The sequence below is a fragment of the Hemitrygon akajei genome, chromosome 3 (genome assembly GCF_048418815.1).
Source record: "Hemitrygon akajei chromosome 3, sHemAka1.3, whole genome shotgun sequence".
Taxonomy (NCBI): Eukaryota; Metazoa; Chordata; class Chondrichthyes; order Myliobatiformes; family Dasyatidae; genus Hemitrygon; species Hemitrygon akajei.
The window spans coordinates 185,952,432-185,975,059 of NC_133126.1; the positions used below are offsets into that span (position 1 = coordinate 185,952,432).

General features: G+C 43.2%; 1 protein-coding gene and 1 non-coding gene across 3 annotated transcripts in view; both read right to left on the reverse strand.

Annotated features, from left to right (window-relative positions):
- The window catches only part of wwtr1 (WW domain containing transcription regulator 1), a 152,728-nt gene that overhangs the window by 69,694 nt on the left and 60,406 nt on the right, over window positions 1-22,628 (reverse strand). The gene's annotated exons all lie outside the window — the stretch shown is intronic.
- On the reverse strand, window positions 5,920-5,992 carry trnak-uuu (transfer RNA lysine (anticodon UUU)). The gene has a single exon. It is a non-coding gene; the product is annotated as a tRNA-Lys (tRNA).

Genomic DNA, 22,628 nt, shown 5'->3' on the forward strand with positions numbered 1-22,628 from the left:
GGGGCAGGTCAAAGGAGATGTAGCCGCAAGGGGCGTGTTCCAATCATGCAGTGTGACTGACAGTCCGCCCAAGTCAACAATGTCATAAAAGCAAATGTGCCCTTCGTCACTCAGTGCCTCATAAAATGAACCCGTTCTGTGTGTGTGTGTGTATATATAATAACACTCAGGAAATTTCCTGAGAAACCAGGCTAATTTTTTGTTGAAACTAATTATACTAAATTGGATGCAAGCATCAGTCTGAAGCAGACACAAAACTTTCAGTGCAGTCTTTCAGCCTTACTAGCAAATGCGAAGGGTTTGCCACATTCATAGCACTTTTTTACGAGTATATTATTAGAGCGCTCCTAAAATACTTCTGGCCTGTCATGAACTCCGATCCAGCTCTCGCTGGCATTGACAGCTGTTGCAAAGCACCATGGGTGGCTCCAATCCATCCCCCCCCACTTGCATCCCAGTGCCCTCCCCTATATTCTCCACCCCCCTCCCCAACCTTGCACCGAGCGCTCAGCACAGCTGCTGTTTGCCACTTTATCTGCCCCTGTATAAATCACTGTCTGCCAGTAAGCTGCTACTTTCGGACCTGTTTCCATGGAAGCTGCCAAGACCGCCTCCCCCACCACCCCACCTTTCCCAAATTGAAACAGACCTCAAACCTGATGATACACTTTCCATTTAGTTCAGTGCTCTGTTTATTCAACACTCTATTGGACATTCAGCTGACCTGTCACCAAACAAAAATTATGGGATTATTCAGCACAGGGCTGAGTCCATATAGTTCCTCATGTCACTGAAATAGATTTCAATTTTTAAAACTTCAATAACTGCTGTCGGATTACTCAGAAACCCCAGTTGTTACGGATTTGTAAATGAATCTGAATCTCATATATTTCTCTAACTTAAGAGTAATTTCCCCACTTTTCCATTCCCCACTCTGACTCATCTCTTACTTCACCTCTTCTACCTGCCTATCACCTCCCCCTCGTGCCCCCATTCCTTCCCTTTCTCCCGCTCTCCTCTCCTATCAGATTCCTTCTTCTTCAGCCCTTTACTTTCTCCATCTCTCACCTCCCAGCTTCTCACTTCGTCACCCCTCCCCCACCCACCCACCTTCCCCTCACCTGGCCTCACCAATCACCTTCCAGCTGGTACTCCTTCCCCTCCCCACCTCCTTATTCTGATTTCTTCCCCCTTCCTCTCCAGTCGTGGTGAAAGGCCTTGGCCCAAGACGTCGACTGTTTATTCCTTGCCATGTATGTTGCCTGATCTGCTCATTGCCGCCAGAATTTTGTGTGTGTTACTCTGGATTTCCAGCAGCTACAGAATCTCTTGTGTGAATATTCGAGGGTTTAGGTTTAATGATGTGAATGCTATGAATAAGGACATAGAGCTATATTTTCCTGTGTAAGTTGGCTGAAATAAATCTATGGCCTCTCTGAGCTCATGACAACAGTGACACTACTAAAGGGATATTGTTGGAATGCTGCTCTAATCTTTCAAATGGCACATTCATCCAAGATCTGTCCAGGTATTAATATCCCATGATACTATTCTAAAGAGGGCACTTCTTCCCTGCATGGGAGCCAATATTTAATCTTTATCAACATCAATAAAATGAATTAGTTATCCTTTCATTGCTGTTTAGATTGCTGAGCACAGATTGGCCGGTGTTCTGAAAGGCAAATCCTTTCTTTCTTGAGGGGCACCTCAGTCTGACCACCTCTGGTAAATTTAGGACCAATCATCCACCCACCTCTAATTATTTTTTTAAAAGGACACATTTACAACCTTTGTTCTGAATACAGAGTGCTTTTGAACAGGACCAGATTGTAGAACACAAGAATACAAGTATGCAGACAATACAAAACAACCATTCATACGACGACAGATTCACATAACCATTTCTGCATATAATTTTCTCAAATAAGAAACTCAGGCTGAACTGCAGCAACACACGTACATTCCAGTTAAAGAGAGACAAGATCTCCTTTGTTGCCGTACAGTGACGGGGGCCAAAATCCTTCCAATCGCAAATCTATAATGAGAAACCTGCCAGTGGCAAGTGGAGGGTAAATCATTTGTTTAAAGGGGCAGTTACGTTCTGCACCGTTGCAGTGACTGCATTTGATATAGCATGCTACTGATTGCAATGTGCTTAGCTAAGCAAGGAAAAAGATGAAGATTAGCTTTATTTGTCACATGTACATCGAAAGATCAAAACATACCATAAGACTATAAGATCATACGACAAAGGAGCAGAATTAGGCCATTTGGCCCATCAAGTCTGCTCCAGCATTCTTCAATGGCTGATTTATCATCCCTCTCAACCCCTTGCCTTTGATGCCTTTACTAATCAAGAACCTATCAACCGCCACTTTAAATATACCCAATGACTTGGCATACAGTGAAATGCATGATTTATGTCAAATCAAATTGGAGACGATTGTGCTGGGCAGCCCACAAGTGTCACCACACTTCAGCGCCAACACAGCATGCCCACAGCTTATTAACCCTAATCCTAACCATACGTCTTTGGAATGTGGGAGGAAACCGGAGCACCTGGAGGAAACCCACATGGTCATGCGGAGAACATACGGACAGCAGTGGGAATTGAAACCCAATCATTGATCACTGACACAGAAAAGCAATTGTGCTAACCACTACCCCAGGTTGCGCAAGCCAGGGCTTTCTCTGTGGATGAGAGGCGACTTGATAGAGATGTACACGTTGGTAGGAGGTAAAGACAGAGTGAACAGCCGGAGACTTTTTCTCAGGGCAGATGTGGCTAGTACAAGGGAGCAGCATTTTAAGGAGATTGGAGAAAAGTATAGAGGGGATGTCAGAGGGTTTTTTCCCCCTTACACAGAGAGTGGTGGGTATGTGGAACATGCTGATAGGGTTGCTAGAAGAGGCAGATACATTAGATATATTTAGACAGGCACATGGATTAAAGAAAAGTGAAAGGTTATGTGGGAAGGAAGGATTAGGTTGATTTCAGAATAGGTTAAAAGATCAGTACAACATCATGGACCACAGGACCTACTCTGCTTTGTACTGTTCTACGTTCTAATGTACCTCGGGGCATCCTGTAATTGGGAAATGCGCCATATAAATGACTTCATTTAGGAAAGTTTTGTAATAGCCAGGATTAAGAGTGTGCCTAAAACCACTAATCTCAGCCCCATTATAGATGGGTGTAAAGATGAGTGTAATAGCTACATTATTCAATGTTTCCCTTTACCTCGCACCTCAGGTCATCCCAAGATATTTATAGCCAATGATTCAAGTGTAAATTCAGAGCAGGGGTGGACAGTTGACTGCTCTGCTATTCGCTGATGTAATTAACTCCTCACCTTCTGCATTCCCGCCTACCCCAGTAACCCTTCATCCCTTCACTTAACATGAATCTACCTACCACTGCCTTCCGCGTCTTCTTTCACCGCCCTTGAGATAAGTGCATTCCAAAGACCCGTGACCCTCTGGAAGGAAAAGGTTACCTCATCTCTTCCTGAAGAGGATGACCCTTGTTACCAAACATTAACTCCCAGATATAGATTCTCCTTCATGCAGAATCATCCTCTCCAAATCCACCTTATCAAGATCCCCAAGATCTTCCACGTTTCAGTAAAGATCCTCCTTACTATAACATAGAACACAGAACAGTACAAAATAGGAACCGGTCCTTCCGCTCAAGAAGTTAAAGTGAGAGAGTTAACTTCAAAGGAGATGAGAGGGGCAATTTTTCTTACACAGCGAGCAATGGGTGCATGAAATGCGCTGCCAAGGGTGGTAATAGAAGCAAGTATTAAAGAGGCCTTTAAGAGGCTCTCAGATAAGCTCATGAATGTGCAGAGAATGGAGGGATATGGACCTTGTGTGGGTAGATTGCATTTATTTAGTTAGGCATTAATTACTTGTCTAATTAGTTTGGCCTACCACCTCAGGCCAAAGGGCCAATGTGTTCCATCTCCACACGCCTCGAATCCTGGCTTCTTCATCTCTCCAGCACTGCCTGCACGGGTAAAGCCCTCATCCCTCAAAACCTCTCCCTACACCTCCCAGCATCTCTACTTTGAAGCCACGCTCCCTTAAACTCCACCTGTTTTGCCAAGCTGTTGGTTTCCTGCCCAAGGAGTTACATGAGATCTGGCGCCATTCCTTCTGTGCTATTTTACCCAAGTTAAAGCTACTATAGGATTTAAGTTGTGACCTTGCATAAATTTCCAACCTTTTGCTCAGGTTTAAAATGAGTCAAAGGTTATAGAGTACAGGGAAGAGAATGGGGACCTAGATCTGACCACCCCTGATCTTATCAAAGTTTGAAGTACGTACATTATATCCTTACAGAGATTCATCTCCTTACAGGCAACCACAAAACAAAGAAGCCCATTAGAACCCATTTTAGAAAATGGTCAAACACTCAATGTGCAGGAAAAAAACTCAAATCATGCAAACAATAAAAGTTAACAACTGACATTCAGAACTGCAGCCAGTCCAGGAGTCCATAAGTTGCAGGCCATAGCCTTAGTCTCAGTTCAGCGCAGATGAATAATCAAATGGTGGATCAGACTTGAGAGACAAAATGGTCCATTCCTCCTCGTATTTCTTATGTGCTTCACTATACAAAGCAGGGAAATAACTTGTGTTTTACTCCCAAAGATTTCACAGCCAAGGAGATGCAGTGGCTGTACTTAAGACACTTGCTTAACTATACATCCACAAGGCAAGAGGATATCTTTTTTAAAAACTGCTAACAATGAATTCACACATTATCTCTCTGCTAGGTAGCTTGCTCATAGAGTCATAAAGTAACACAGGATGGAAACAGGCCCTCCAGCCTAACTGGGCCATACTGACCAAGGTGCCCACCAAGCTAATCCCACTTGTCTTCATTTGGCCCATATCTATTTAAGCCCTCCTATCCTTGTACTTCTCCAAAGATCTTTAAATGCTGTTATTGTAGCAGTCTTAACCACTTCCTCTGGCAGCTATCTCCATATAGGCACCACCTTTTCCATGAAGAAGTTGCCCCACAAGTCCCTTTTATATCCCTCACTTCTCACTTTAAATATCTGCCTCTAGTTTTTAGTTCACTCTCACTCGGAAAAAACTATGTGTTCACCCTCTCTATTCCTCACAATTGTATATACCTCTAAGATCACCCCTCAAATTCCTATGCTCCAAGGAATAATGTTCTTGCTTGCCCAGCCTCTCCCGTTAACTCAGGCCTTTAAGCCCTAGCAGCATTGTCGCAAATCTTCTCTCCACTCTCTCCAGTTTAATAAGGTCTATCCTACAAAAGCAGGGCTAACGCTGGAGAAAATACTTTGTGCGGTCTCATCTTCCTTCTATTTTCTTTTCTGAATTTACGCCATTCTGATCATTTTGCTAAAATCCGAAGAACCTTGTAAGTGAATTTAACACAAGGCGACATGCAATCCATCTTCATCAGTACGGTTTCAACTCTGACAAGACCCTGCTAAATTTATTTCTTAAATAAAGGCTACCCAAGATTATCGCTGCGCTCTGGCACGATTTAGAAGCAAGCAATTACTTGCTGTCTCGGAATTTCTTTCCAGGGTGAGCAATTCTCTCCTCCTTGTCATAGTTTCCAATTGATAAGGAGGTCTCGCAAAGGTCACTCCTTTAAAATGCTCCAGCACTGAGTGAAGAGGCTGGGGGTGGGCGAGAACAGAGAGCAGGAATAAAGGCAGCCAGAATGGAGGAATGAGCAGCTGCCTGCTGTAGCACTGCCCCTGCAGAGCAGCTCCTCAGAGCCGCCTGTCAGCCAAAGCGCCCTGACACCAACTGAAATGGAGGTGACCACAAAAACTGGCAATCTGGCAACGCAGTTCTCAAAGAGTTGTATAGCTCAGAAATGAGACCTTCAAATCAAAACATCTTGCGTTTGCAACAGAACGCCTGAACAGGGACTTGAACCCTGGACCCTCAGATTAAAAGTCTGATGCTCTACCGACTGAGCTATCCAGGCTCTAGAAAGGCAGATGCCAGGACCAGAGAGATTAATGTGGGAATCCCATGGAACCACATGGAGCTCCAAGTTTACACCTACAAGTTATGTTTTCTTTTTTGTAAACACAAAACCAACATTTGCTCTTCATTTCCTCACAGGTACCACCATTCAAGTTTATCCCAGCTTTGGAGGCACATTCTAAGGTCTTCTTACCCTGAAGCCTGTGCAATATCTTTTTTCTCAACTAAAATTATACAAAATTATGAGAAAGGGTAAATGCATGCAGGCTTTTTCCACTGAGGTGGTGGTGGGGACTAGAACAAGAGGTCATGGGTTAAAGGTGAAATGCTTAAGGAGAACCTGAGAGGGAACTTCTTCACTCAGAGGGTGATGAGAGTGTGTGGAATGAACTAACGGCAGAAGTGGTGGATGTGGGTTTGATTTCGACACTTAAAAAGAAAATTGGATAACTACAGGGTTGGGAAGGGTGTGGAGATATCTGACTGGGTGCAGGTTAATTGTATCAGACAGAAGGGCCTATTCAGCACAGATTAGATGGGTCGAAGGGCCTGTTTCTGTGCTTTAGTGTTCTATGACTGCATGACACATGACCCTCACTCCAACCTTCCACAATCTAAACTTGTCCTCTGTTTAACCCAACAACATGGCTGTGAAATGGCCAGTTAATTTTTAATGATACAATTCTGGCCAAGGACAGACTTACAAGCAGAAGGCTGTTTCCATGTTGACTGACCCTATGACTCTTGGGTCACCCTGTTCAGTCAGTCAGGGTCTGTGAAGAGAGGAGAATTTGTGTTTTATGCTGATGACGCAGTAGAGTAGCAGCTAACACGATGCCATTACAGCTAGGGGTGTCGGAGTTCAGAGTCTAATCCCAACGACATCTGTAAGAAATTGTACGTCCTACCCGTGGACACATGGGTTTCTACGGACGCTCCGGTTTCCTCTCACAGTCCAAAGACGTACTGGTCAGGTGACTGTAAATGGTCCTACGATTGGGCTGGAGTTAAATAGGTGGTGCAGCTCCTTGGGCCAGAAGGGCCTGTTCCATACGGTATCTCTAAATAATAAATACCCCTTCACTCATTAACAACCACCGATCCCATCCAGGCAGGTGAGAGAGATGAAAATATACCTCAGTCCCCCACACCCCAATACAGGACATGTACCAGACGCACTGCGTCCCCAGAACCCTCAGTATTGTCAAGGACTCCTCCGATCCATCCGACAGCCTCACTGACTCCTACCGTCAGGCAGAAAGGTACCACAGTATAAGAACAAGGATTGGTAGGCTGGGTAACAGCTTCTCCCCGCAGGCTGTGAGACTTCTGAACACCCTAATACCACCCAGCACACACCATTAATGACAATGCCAATAGCATTATACAGTTCCATATTTAGCTATATATCGTATATCCACTTTGTCAACGTGTATATCTACAGAATACTTGTTTATTATTTGTTAATATTATTGTGTTAATATTATTTGTTAATGTGCTGCATGTGATAATATATACTGTGTTTTTCATCTTGGTCCCTGAGGAACGTCGTTTCATTCAGCTGCATACATGGGTATGGCTGAATGACAGTAAAACTGAGCTTGAAGAATTAACCCACGTATCTCCTGAGGAATAAAGGGTAAATAGGCCTGTTCAACCTCATACATGTGCTTCAATAATGCTGTTTCAGGAGGGCAAAAGATAATAGATTTTAAAAATAAATGTCCTGGTTATCCTCCTTCACAAGTATGTGAAAAGGGATTTTAGCCCAGCCTGTTGGAATTCTTCCACAGGAAGCCAATGTCTTTGAATGGAGTGGCTCTTTTTGTACCTTGTCAATTGCCTGTAGAGACAAATACTTGCTTGGGGAATTTCAGAGGGCAGTTAAGGACTAACAACATATGGGAATAGATCTATCCTCAGGTCCCAAGGATCACTTAAAGGGAAATATTTGTCTTTGGTCCCTTGCAAGAAGTTTGGCCCAATGTCGTACTCACCTTTCACATAGTTGGTTCATTGGAGATGAAGTTCTCACCTGTGTTTAATCAGAGTAATCTAAAGTAAATCCCTGATCCTCTTGAATAAAAGGTAACAATGTTTGAACTAATGCAGCTACATGCAAGATCATTGGCAGACAAATACCTCGAGGGCTTGAGTTTGTAAATTAGAGGGAACTTTCCACACCCTCCCTTACCTCCACTGCAGTTCAAAGTTTAGATTCATCTAAATTTCTTCTATACATTAAATACTACTTCCAGTTTCTAACATAGCCCACAGCAGATAATTATCAGTTTCAAAGCATTATTAATGAAAGAGCTCTTCCAAAGGAAGTAGGTCCTTCGATCACAGCACTGAAACCATCAAAGCAACCTCCTTCATGCCTTAATTGTCACTAACAGGGCGAGAGAGATGAATCCTAAACACAGCCTCAAATTAATTCTTAGCAGCAGATGCCTGGGAAAAGAAAGGAAGATTTTGATTTATGCATATTCTTACCCATACTCAGTCTTCTATAGATATGTAGTGGGGGGGTATATTGTCTGGTTGCATCATGGCCTGGTATAGAAACACCAATGTCCTTGAACGGAAGATCCTACAAAAACTGGTAGATACGGCCCAGTCCATCATGGGTAAAGCCCTCCCTGCCACTGAGCACTCTGACGTGAAGAGTTGTCGTGGGAAAGCAGCATCGAACATCAGAGACCCCCACCCCCCAGGACATGCTCCCTTCTCGCTGCTGCCATCAGGAAGAAGGTACAGAAGCCTCAGGACTCACACCACCAGGTTCAGGAACAGCTTCCCCACCGCCCCCCCCCCCCCCCCCCCACCAACCATCAGGCTCTTGAACCAAATGGAATAACTTCACTTGTCCCATCACTGAAATGCTCCCACAACCTATGGACTCACTTTCAAAGTTCCTTCATCTCATGTTCTCAATATTTATTTCTTAATTATTTATTATTATTATTATTTCTTTCATTTTGTATTTGCCCAGCTTGTTGTCTTTTGCACACTGGTTGAACACCCAGGTTGAGGTGGTCATTCATTGATTCTGCTATGGTTATTATTCTATGGATGCCCACAAGAAAACAAAACTCAGGGTTGAATATGGTGACGTATATGTGCTTTGAAAATAGACTTACTTTGAACTTTGAACTCTTTATTGCTATTGTTTCCTAGTATGGCCCCCCTTGGCAACTTGGGGAAAGGAGGAATTTCTGCATTGTTGGATCCCACACTGTGCGGTGAATCTGATCGTGGGATCATCACCTTTTGGGTCTGGATGTTGACCGATCCAGAGGTGCGAATTCAAGCTCCAAAACAGATTTTGGTGAATTCCAGTTCAAATTAATCTGGCCTCAAAGTCTGGTATCAGTAATATGGCCATGAATTAATTGAATTCTTATGAGAAGCCATTAGCTCTGAAGCCGTTTCCTTAGCAGATCTAATCTATATCTAGTCCCAAATAAAAATAGTTAAATGAAATGGCCTAGCAAGAAGCAATTAGGGAGAGGCAATAAACACTGGCATTTTCTATAAGACCATAAGACATATGAACTGAATTAGGCCATTCGGCCCATCAAGTCAGTTCCATATTCCATCATGGCTGATTTATTATCTCTCTCAACCTCATTCTCCTGCCTTCTCCCATAACCTTTGACACCCTTACTAATCAAAAACCTATCCACCTCTGATTTAAATATACCCAATTACTTGACCTCCACATCTGTCTATAGCAATGAATTCTGCAGATTTATCTCTCCCAGCTAGAGAAATTATTCCTCATCTCTGTTCTAAAGGGGCATCCTTCTATTCTGAGGCAACGTCCTCTGGTCCTAAACTCTTCCACTACTAAGAAGATCCTCTCTAGCTAAGCCTTTCAATATTTGGTAGGTTTCAATTCCAAGAGTAATTAAGAAGATCCCATCTTTCCTGATTCAGCTGAGGGATTAATATCAGCAAGCATCCAGGAGTGAACCTCACTACTCACTGACAATATAGTGCCATAGTATCTTTTAGATTCGTCTAAGTGAGCAGATATGATCTCCCACAACACCCTGCCACCACCGAGGTCTCATCACTAGTGGAGCAAGTTGTTTTACTGTTTATCTGTGCTGTGCACTACATGCATTTTGCATCAGATTTTATTAACTTAATTGTGGTAATATTTTGTTTTATTTGCTGTGTGTGATATAAGCATAGTGGATGCACTGTGGTCCAGAGGAACGTTGTTTCATTTGCTTGTATACATGCATAGTCAGATGACAATAAACTTGAACTTGAAATGTCAGTAATAATACACCCATTTCTGCTTCTGTTTCTGAGTTGTACAGGGTGTTGGTGAGGCCACATTTAGAATACTGTGTTCAGTTCTAGTTCCCCGGCTATGAGAAAGGTGTGATTAAATTGAACAAAAGTGCGGAGGAGATTTATGAGGACATTACTGGGACTTGAGGGACTGAGTTATGGAGAGACGTTGTGCAGATTGGAACTTCTTTCATTGGAATGTACAAGAACGAGGAGTGATCCCACAGAAGTATATAAAATCATGAGGGGCAGAGACTGGGAGAATGCGCTCAAGTCTTCTTTCCAGGGTATGGAAATCAAGAACGAGAGGGCCTAGGCTTAAGGTGAGAGGGGAAAGATGACAGGAACTCGAGGAGAAATATTTTTACACAGAGGGTGGCGTGTATGTGGAATGAGCTGCCAGAACAAGTGTTTGAAGCAGGTACAATAACAACTTTTTAAAGACAGGTGGACAGGTACATGGATAGGAAAGATTAGTGGGATATGGGCAAGTTTGACAAGCATGAATAGGGCATCTTATTCAGCATGATCTGGTTGGCCAAAGGGCTGTTTGACTCTACGACTCAAAGTCAAAAACAAAACAGCTTTGGACTCCTTGTGAGTTTTGAAAGTTTGTGAACTTATACACGCCAACTACCCACTTTCTAGTTTTGGCTAGATATTCTCAATGTGTAAAGAAATGCCAAAGTCTGTTACTAAATTTGATCCTTTTCAGAGACACCAAGGAACTACCAAAAGGGTTCTGCGAGGAAGTAAAATAAAATTATAGGAAAAGACTCACATTTGTGCTTGTGGGTTCCTGTCTGAATGAAGAGGCTAGTGTTGTTCACATGATGTGCACTGAGGCACCGAGCCCATTTTAAAGAGAGACCACTCACCGGGTTTGCTTCGATCAGACTCTGTAAACAGGGCTGGCCTCTGTGGGTCAGAGATCACATTGCATAATGCAGGAACAAGAGTCAATATTCATGGAATGGAAGTAGGAAAGAGCTTGAGTGGAACTGAAAAGGGCTTGTGTCCTTCCGTCAGCGGACTGCTGCCCACTTATACACAATGTTCAACAAATGAGTTTATTCATAGTTAAAGTGCTGGCGCCAACTGAATCAGAACAGAGTTTTAATATCACCAACATACGTCATGAAATTTATTGTTTTGTGACAGCAGAACAGTGCAATAAATTTTTAAAACTGTAAATTACAGTGAGAAAGTCGCCAGGATTCCCTTTGTTTATTTGGAACAATGCGGTGCTTAATTAGGGCAGAAGATTGTTGCCGAACAGTTTCTAACTAGCATCAGCTGTGTTCATGGCTGTTAGACACCAGACCACACTTTGAGCCATCAGGTTTTAAATAGTGACAGTAGCATGTGTTTGTGTTCAAAAAAGCACAAACACATTTTTGTGACTGATTGCTGGTGAGAAATAAGCAGTAAGACAATTTGGAACTATTTTGCTCAACGCAGTTTCAGGCATGCAAGCTTGGAGTTGCCAGAAACGGCCAGGCGTGAAATTGAAACAATTTCACTACTTCAACAAGTTAGAAACTACGAAGAATTTGAAGGTATCGACAATCATCTTGAATGTTACAATGAAAATGAAGATTTGGAGGATGCAATCATATAAAGCAGGAGTTCCTAATGTTTTTTATATGCCAACAGACCCCCTAACCGAGGGGTCCATGGACTCCAGGTTGAGAACTCCTGGCCCAACGCATTGCATGAAGGAAGTCCATTATCTGCACTGGGTGTCTGAACTGATTTTGTTCACTTACAGTCAATTTGGAGAATATGGCAGATGAGTTCCTCCATTAATAATAATTTGGAATGAATACACAGCTTTATAGTACTACAGAAGTATTGGTAGTGTTCTAGTTTGTTCTGTATTTCAATTAAATACACAAATTGTTACTCAGTTAAACAGCAGTTTATCCTCCTTATATCTTTTAATTATTTCCGTGCAACTTTGTTCTCCCCATGACCACCTGGGTTTCCTCTGGGTGCTCTGGTTTCCTCCCACAGTCCAAAGGTTAGTAGGTTAATCAGTCACTGTAAATTGTCTTATGATTATGCTAGTGTTAAGTCGGTGGGTTGCTGAGCCACACTGTATCTCTAAATAAAATATAAGTTTGACTTCTTTTACACGTTGGTATTATTCAGTATTAGTCTGGTTTTGTATTGATTTTCATAAAATTCAACTGCATTTCTTTTTTTCCTGAAAATGCCTGCAAGAAAAATGAATCTCAAGGTAGTATATGATAACAAATTAACTTTGACATTTTAAGGGCTTGGATAAAATCTATCAAGGAAGACCAGTGGATGTGTACGATGTTCTGTACCTGCTCACAAAAGCTCCTGATTCTCCTACCGCTCACCTACACTAGGGGCAATTTGCAGTGCCCCAGTGAGCCTACCAACTCGCATGTCCTTTTAGACATGGGAGGAAACCTAGGCAGTCACGGACAACACACAAACTCACCTCAATTTTGCCCATTTCTAAGCCTTGTACTTTCATCCAAAGGCACAAGCCAGGGCACAATGCCCTCCTACTGGGCCCTAACTATTATGCCTAGAAATTCTGCAGATACTATCCCTGCTCCTCTTTCTGTATAGCTTCCGTGAACAAGTAAATATACTATTGGCAATGTATGATGCCAAATGACAGAGAGGGTACAATAGAGGAATTATTTCCCCTGCACTAGTTAGGCAGGACACCTCTTCCAGTCTGTAAAAGTTGGCTAGTTACAGATCTTTTGTACATTAAGGGCAACTAATCTACTAAAGACAATGATACTGACATACCTGATGGAAATGATCATGGTAACTGATCACAGCACAGTTAACACTATCGCACCAGTAACCTAACGTCAACCTAGCTTCACTACACGAACAACTTTAGCACCAGGAAAGTCTGCTGTAGGCAAAAATGATCAGCAAACCCATCTACACAGGACCTGACAGACACTTCATAAAGAAGTCAAAGAATGTAAGAGCATCGTAAAAAAAAAAGACAGCAAGGTGTTCAGACTTAGTGAGGAGTTATGGAAGGATTAGAAATCAAGAGAGTTCAAAGAAAATGAGAATAAATTAAATTTATAAAGCAAGGATGGATTTGTATGTTAATGTAACACTTTACAGTGGCAGCTGTAGGATTGGGGTTTTATTCCTGCCACTATCTGTAAGGAGTTCATACATTCTCCCCGAGACTGTGTGTATTTCCTCCGGGTGCTCCAGTTTCCTCCTTCGCTCCAAAGGCATATGGGCTTGGGTGAGTTGAGGACATGCTGAGTTGGAGAAGGGAACGTGATGACACCTGCAGGCCGCCCCCAGTACATCCTTGACACAAACAACACTTCTCACGGTACATGACATAAATCTAATCTGTGTCTCTGCTTGGTTTTCCAGCAGGAATGCAATGCAACAAAATTAAATACTTCACTGAGAGGGTTCGTCCAGCTTCCCAAAGGTTTGGAAGACCAAGTGTTTAAACCTCACACTAGGCACTATATATGTGATGCTGACCCAATACAGTATCGAGGGAGTGCTACACTGTCAGAAGAGCTGGGTTTTGACGAAGAGCTAAACTGAAACCGTGCTCGCCTTCTCAGGTGGATGAGAAGAATCACTGACACTGGAAGAAAGGCGTTGCATGTCAATCAGTATTTATGAGAAGAAGACTTCCAATGACTCTATCATGGCAGCCCCTAAGAGCAGTAATTTGTCATGTTCAGTATGGTGCAAGCATGGCCACGAGCACCTGCTCTTCACCATCTAAAGAGGCAGAAAGGGCACTAATTTAGTGTCTCATCTGGGCGACCGCATCAGCCAAAGTTTTGTGCTTGGGCCTCTAGTGGGACTTGAACGCACAACACTTTGACTTAGAGGTTACAGCAGAGCCGTAGTTGGCACTCACTCCTCACCCAGCCTTCAATGAGGGTCAGATCGCTTACTTCCCTTCATTGTACAGATAGGATGCTCCTGGATCACACAGCAACTGCATTTTAGAAAGCACTTCACCAGACAGAAAACTCCTTGGACTGTACTCTAGTACGAGTATTTTCCCCTCATTATAACTTTCACATTAAAGCTTCCAAACAGTAGCAGCCTCTGAACTTAATGACGGCCAACAATGTAAATCTATGCATCCACTGGCACGGTGTTTGAGAAAATCTAAAAACTACAGAAAATGCAGGAAGGAATAAACTGCCATTCACACAGTGCTCTGTATCTCACATAAAAAATATCAAGGAGGATTTATTTGGGACTTGGAAGCAAGATCAGAACATTCATTCCTTAATGGAGACACAAGAGCCCGCAGACACTGGAATCTAGAGCAAGCTCACAAAATGCTGGAGGAGCTCAGCGGGTCTAGCAGCGTCTCTCGAGGATAGTTGACATTCCCGGTTGAGACACTTCATCTGGACAGAGGGTCGGGTGAAGATTCTTGATCCAAAATGTCGACTATTTTCCCCCCACAGAACATGAGAAAGCCTGTAGTTGCTGGGAATCCAAAGAAACGCGAACAAAATGCTGGAGGGACTCAGCAGGTCAGGCAGCATCTATGGAGACAAATGGACAGCTGACATTTTGAGACGAGACCCTTCACTTGGACAGATGGAGAGTCTCGATCCGAAATGCTGACCATTTCCCTCCACAGAAACTGCTTGACCTGCTGGGTTCCCAACTGGGGTCCACAGACCACTCAGTTAATGGTAGGGGTCCACGGCAATGAAAGAGGTCGGGAGCCCGTGCTCCAGCGTATTGTGTACTGATTCATTCCTTCTCAGCATCCTGTTCCACCTTTCTCCTCTTACCCGGTATCCCTTAAACTCTAAGGACATTCTCTCATCTGGATTGGAGGGTAGCAATTGGACATCCATAACAACGAAGATGCAAACCTTTTCAATAAAGGCAGGATGATCCCAACACGCTCCAATGTGACAAAGAACTTCACTCTGGTCAAATTCAGCCCACTCTGCCGGAATCTGGTCACCCAACTGGAGGTATGACCCTTAAATTGACCTTGTGTAGGGAAAAAAAAACTGGCCCCTCAGACAGTGACAGGAAGAATACAATTTGTTTACGATAAGCAAACTGGTGACAGTATTGTCTTCGGTGGGCATCTGTCAAAGTGCGATCTTGCAAAAAAATGAGGCTTTAAAGGGGGTGGGGAAGAAGCTGATGAGGGCACCAGGGGTCTTGACAGGGTTTGAACTGCTTGCCTATTCTACAGATCTTCACAATGAAGCAAGATTGCTCAGACAGATCAGCAAAATATTCCACAACTTGCTTTTTTCCAGTTTAGAATGTTAGAATACTCAGGAAATCCTGTCAGACACTTGCTGTTTGCATACGGCTGGAAAAAAATGGTCCTTTGCCATGAAAAACAGATCACCACAAGCCTTCTGGCCCAAATCTGCACTCACTTTAACTCTTTCACAAAGAGACAGTCTGTAATACGTGCCTCTCTCCTTAACTCAGGTCCAAACACAAGGAATCCCTCTCAAAGGAAACACCAAATGTACAGCCAGCCCAAACATGGACTGCCTCCTCAAGAAAATAACCTCAATGTTGCTTTTGATTTGTTTGTGCACCAGGTCTGGCCAGCCGTTTGTGGTTGGGCAAAAGATATTTAAATATTTCTTTAACATAAAGGGACTGATGTCTGGTGTCAACGCATAGTCAGCTAGAAAAATTCAGCAGCGTCAGTGGGAGGAAAGAAACTGTCAAAGTTTCGGGCCAAAGCCCTGCTTCAGGACTGAGAGCGGAGAGACAGATTGGCCAGAACAGAGAAAAGTAGAGTAGCAGAAACGAACTCCGAGGTGTATGGTGGACTGAGGAGGGGTATGATATGGCAGGAAGGTAGGGGCAGTGAGAAGGGGTGGAGCTGGAAGACTGTACGAAATGCTGACAATTCCTTTCCTCCCACAGATACTGCTCAACCTGTTACGGTCTTCCAGCAGATTGCGTATTGCTCAGTATGCCAGCGTCTGCAGTCTCTTACTGTACGTCTCCTCTTACGTCTGGTATTCCTGACCACTTCTTCTGATCTGTTAGCCAAGAGGATTAAAACATAAGATGCTGAAGCTTGCAAGGTTTAAAACTTGCTTTTAATCAATCAGCTTGAGAAAGATGATACACTTCATCCCCACAGATAAACAGAGAAGCTTCTGCTCCACTGCGGGCAGTCTCTGAACTCAGGATCCTGAAAACATTACTGATCTTTATAAGATGTAGGAATTTAGAACAGCAACAGCACACTAAGATTTGATTCTGAAATTCACCAAAGGCGTTAAAGGCAAGACTTGCATTTAAACAGATTTTCAGAGTAAGCTAGGGTGTTTTGCAATGAATGAAGATTTGGATACACTTGTAATATAGGAAGAGCAAGAAGAAATATGTGCAAAGTAAAACTTCCACAAACAAGGTGATAGAGACCACATGTCTGATTATCTTACTAATAATTAAGGAGTAAATGTTGGCCAGGGTTCCAGTGAAAACCCCTATACTTTACTCGGTCTGAAGAACAGCATAGCCCTTCCTCAGCACTTCAATGGAGATCAAAAAGACTGAACTTGCAGGAAATCTGAAATGTTACGTATTTCTCCCTCCACAGATGCTGCTTGACCAACTGAGTGAAAATAATAGTACAGGTCCTTCAGCCCACAAAAGTTGTGCCAACCTCTTAACCTCCTCTAAAAACAATCTAGCCCTTCCCTCAAGTGATACACCTTGGTAGGTCAAATGTAGAGAGGCAGTACCCTAGTAAGGGAAAGACCCTTAACAGTATTGATGAGCAGAGGGATTTTAGTGTCCAAGTTCATAGTTCAAGTTTCTACACAGATTGATAGAGGTTAAGTTGCCTGGATTAGCGGACATGGGCTCTAACAAGACATTGGACAAACTTGGGTTGTTCTCTCTGGAATGACAGAGGCTGAGGAGAGAGGTTTATTAGATTATGAGAGGCATTGATAGAGTAGACAGACAGTAGCTTTTTCCAAGGGTTGAAACGTGTAACACCAGAGGACATGCATTTAAGGTGAGGGTGGTAATTTCAAAGAAGATGTGAGGGACAATTATTTTTTAAAAACACAGAGAGTGGTGGGTGCCTGAAATGTGCTGGAAGAGGCAGAAACATTAGAGACTTTTAAGAGACATTTAGATAGACACATGAATGTGAGGGAAATGGAAGGATATGGAGATTGTGTAGGCAGAAGGGGTTAGTTTAGTTGGCCATTTAATTTTATTGGTTTGGCACAACACCATGGTCCAAAGGGCCTATTCCTCTGTGGTACTATTCTATATATATATATATATATATGTTCCATGACCCTCCGTTTTTCTATTTTCCACGTGCCTATCTAAGAGTTTCTTAAATGTCCCTAATATGTCTGCCTCTACCACCACACCTGGCAGCGTGTTCCACACACCTACCACTCTCTGTGTAAAAGAACTTACTTCTGACGTTCCCACCCCCTTTACTCCAATCACATTAAACCCTAAGTCTCCCCACATTAGTCATTTCTGCCCTCCCCTGGGAAAAAGGCTCTGGCTGTCCACTTTCTCATCTTGTACACCTCTACAAAGTCTCCATCAAGTACTTGGGTTTTCTACCATTTTGACTCGGGATGGTTCCGACATGTGTTACTCAGCACAACTCAATTCGAATCCAAATTACCATTGGCTCCCTTTAGTTGGCTACACCTTGTATCATTTCTGGCTGGCTCAGATTTGGGATTTGTCTCTCCGGCGACTGCAACCTTGCTGTTGGGTTGCAGACACTTGCAAGCAAACTTATTAACTTAAAAGGTGCACTTCAAATTTTTGTGGTCTAGGAATGATCAGAGTACACAGAACTGGCTGATTCCACAACTGGGGTTTATTATCGATATTGTGCTGTTCCATACTGACTCAATAAAATCCTCCCCCACTACCCACAGAATAAATACAGGCATTGCACTACACTTTGCAGTACAAGGGGAGGAGCAACATTTTGGCAAAGACAGGATTTGCTCTATGCCTTCAGAAGTTCCTCATGTTTAATACTGCTTCAGAACAAAAAGGCTTTAACAGCAGCATTGCCATTCTGTGCATCTGAAGCTGCTCCGCGACACTGTCAGGAAGTAACACAGAGTAAGTTGCCAGCACGGTACAGCTCTCCGACCCATGATGTTGTGCCAACATTTCAACCTACTCCATGGTCAGTCCCTCCTATGTAGGCTTCTCTCCTACATAACCCTCCATGTTTCTATCATCCATGTGCCCAACAGTCTCTTAAAAATCCCTACTGTATCAGCATCGACCGCCAGCCCTGGCAGTGCGTCCCCTGCACTGAACGCTGTGTAAAAACGTACCTCTGACATTCCAGGAGAAGAAGAGCTGCAGCGAAAACTAAGATAGCATGATCAGTACACCATTAAGCACCACATATTCACTCCGACACTAATGAATCTACTCTTTCAATGCACAATTGAGATCTTCATTTTTCACTTTATGCAGTGTTTTTCTAATATCCATTAACTTCTGCTCATTACATATGTACCACCACAAGGCTGTGTGCTTAGCCCCCTGCTCTGCTCGCTGCACAGTTATAACTGTGTGGCTAAGCCAATCCCATATTTAAGTTTGCTGACAACAGCACTGCCGTCGGCCGACTCAAAGGTGATGATGAATCAGCGTATAGGAGGGAGACTGAAAATCTGGCTGAGTGGTGCCACAACAACAACCTCTCACTCAATGACGGCAAGCCCAAGGAGCTGATTATTGGCTTCAGGATGAGTAAACTGGAGGTCCATGAGCCAGTCCTCATCAGGGATCTGAAGGGGAGAGGTGTTATAATTTTACAGAACCTATCCTGGACCCAGCACATGCAAAGAAAGCACAGCACCACCTTCCTTACAGGCTTGCTGAGACAAACTTCTATAGATATGTGGTGGAGACTATGTTGACTGGCTGCATCACAGCCTGGTATGGAAACACCGATGCCCTAAAACAGAGAATACGTTCCAGTCCACCATGGACTCTGCCCAACACTGAGCACATTAACACAGAATGCTGTCGCAGGAAAGCGACGCACATCGTCAGGGACCCCAACCAACCAGCTCATGCTCCCTTCTCACTACTGCCGTCAGGAAGAAAGTACAGGAGCCTCAGGAATCATGCCACCAGGGTCAGAAACAATTACCCCTCAACCATCAACTCCCAAGCCAAAGCAGGCAACTTCACTCACCCCATCACTGAACTGTTCCCACAATCTACAGCCTCACTTTCCAGAACTCTTCATCTCATATTCCCAATATTTTTAAAAATTATCATTAGTTCTCATTTTTCTTTTGTATTTGCACAATTTGTTGTCTTTTGCACGTTGGTTGTTTGCTCCTCCTGTTGAGCGCAGTCTTTTATCGATTCTCTGATGGATCTCGGAAAGTGAATCTCGGGGCTGTATATGGTGACTTTGATATTAAATTTACTTTGAATCTTGAACTTTGAAATGTGAGGTCACTTCTCAGAACTGGCTGTGGTGCGCAGAGAAACCTCTCCCGTGCCTTGTGGAATTTTCCATTTGTGACACCATCTCAGAGCGCAGACAAATTCTGGATTTCAGAGGTTTTCAGATAAGGATGTGCCCAACCTGTACGTACACTCAGTGGCCACATTATTAAGTAGTCATACACCTTACAAGTATTAAATCAGCCAATCGTGTGGCAGCAGCTCAATGCATAAAAACATGTTATCACGGTCAAGAGGTTCAATTGCTGTTCAGGCAACATCAAAATGGGTAAGAAATGATTAAGCGATCTAAGTGACTTTGACTGTGAAATGATTGCTGGTGCCGGACGGGGTAATTTGAGTATCTCAGAAACTGCTGATCTTCTGGAATTTTCATGCACAACACTATCTAGAGCCTACAGAGAATGATTCAAGAAACAAACAGAAAACTCCAGTGAGCACCAGTTCTGCGGGTAAAAACTAGAGTTCAGAGGAGAGTGGCTAAACTGGTTCAAGCTGACAGGAAGGCAATAATGCCTCAACCATAGTTACAACGGTGTTGTGCGGAAGAGAATCTCTGAAGGCACAACACACTGAACCTTGAAGTGGATGGGCTACAGCAACAAAAACATACACTCAATGCCACCTTATTAGGTCTGGGTGATAGCTAATTCAATGGCCACTGAGTGTGTATGCCAAAATAAAGAGGGGTGAGGAGAGGCTCCTGCAGCTAGCAGAGCTCTTTTGGGCTGAATGGTCTCACTAGTATAAGCTATTTCCTCATGATGTCCGTAATTTACTTTGTAGAGACAAGCTAGAAACATGTGTCGCTTAAAGGGCTTGCCTTGCACCTTCTGGGAATATTTCACAGAACGGATCGTCCATTTCCTCTTGTAGCTATTCCCTTTGTACCTGCGATCCAAGACAACTTACAACTACTACAGCCTATTGTGTGACTCAGGGAAGAGAAAACAAGAACAGAGAATCAGAAAGCCAGTTTATCCAGTAGAATGTGAGTCACTCATTAGAGGAACAGCCAACCAAATCATTGCCTAACAATAACAATAGTTGGCATTGGTTCTTCGTGCTGGCTAGACTCTGGGAGACAGATACAAGTCCCTGCAGATTAGCCTCTTCATCGCACACAGGGACACTGTGTCCCTTTATCAACTGAACTTCCTTGCAATCAATCATACATCAGCAAAAATAGTTCAACAAGCATGACTGCAACCCATCTTGCAAGTTCACACGTTGCCTGACAACCTAAAGGCAAATCCATAGAAACAGCTACGCTGGACATTCCCTATGCCCAACTGTAAAATTACCACCCGAGAATTCAAATGTTTACATTGCCTCACTCCTTCCGATCTGTGTAATCAGCTTCCTCTCCCTCAGTCCAAAGATGTACCAGTTGGTAGGTTAATTGGTCATTGTAAATTGTTCTGTGATTAGGCTTGGATTAAAATCTCGGGATTGTGGGGTAGCACGGCTCAAAGGGCTGGAGTGGCCTATTCTGTGCTATATCTCAATCTCAGACAGACAATCTCTGAAGAGTATTGATAAAGGCTGGGGTCACCTATCCTGTAAAGACACTGCCCAGAAGACGGCAATGGCAAACCACTTCAGTAGAAAAATTTGCCAAGCATAATCATGGTCACGGAAAGACCGTGATCGCCCACATCATACGACACAGCAATAAGGAACGAGCGAACATAATTCAGGATTGAACTTGGGATCTGTGAGGTAGCAGCTCAATTAACCGCACCACTGAGCTGGACTGATGCCTAAACAGAATCGTTGAAACTCTGTTTTGAATATATTTATGGTCCAAACCTCTGGAGACAAATGGAGCAGCAGAATGTTCAGAGTATTACATTTCTCCTCCTGACCGGACCATCTGAAGAGTTAACCAGCAGCTCTAATCCCTCTGTAATCCAGCAAATGAAGATGCCTATTCCTTATGATCCTGAAGAAATGTCGACTGTTTACTCTTTTCCAAAGATGCTACCTGACCTGCTGAGTTCCTTCAACATTTGAGGTGTGTTCCTTATTTAGATGAGTATTATTTGTCACGTCACACAATTTGTCAATACTCTCCACTTCAGTAAAGGCCAAGCATCCCAACACATCAAGCTTTTAAACAGTTCAAATTCAAGTTTACTGTCATGGTTCAGCATGGACTGGATGGGCTGAAGGGCCTGTTTCTGTGCTGTAGCTTTCCATGATTCTGATTCAACTGTATACTTGTATACCACCAAATGAAACAACATTCCTCCAGGCCAAGGAGCACAACACAGTACATAAAACTTGCACACAACATATAAAATAATATTACCACTAATAAATTAACAAATAAAATATATTCCAGAAGCTTGACATCTAGTGGCTCAACATTTAGTGTTACAACATCACTTAACCTTGTCAAACAAGCTGGAAATGGGATCCAATTTAATCTACTAATTAAAACTCTGCTGTTATTTTGAAGTTCCTGCTACTGAATCATCAAACCAGTGTTAGCATGCCAGTGGAATTATCAATCTGCAACCTTGGTTTGAAGAAGATCACAAGGATTTTTTTTTGTTGTTGACTAAACACTCCTGACCCCTCCCGGCCTAAAAGCAAAAACTAGTAGCAAGTGGTTTTCACAAGTGTTGCTGCTGTCTTTTGAACTCGTGGTTGTGGGTGTTTGCTCTAGAGAAGGAAGGCGCATCTCAGGGTCTGTTACCAGGCATTGTTTGGATGTGGAGGAGGGTCACAGCCACACATATGTCCACACAAAAAGGCCTGAGCACCAATGGAAAAGGGCAGCAAAAGTGCCATGACCAGGAAGTTGTCCTCCAAGT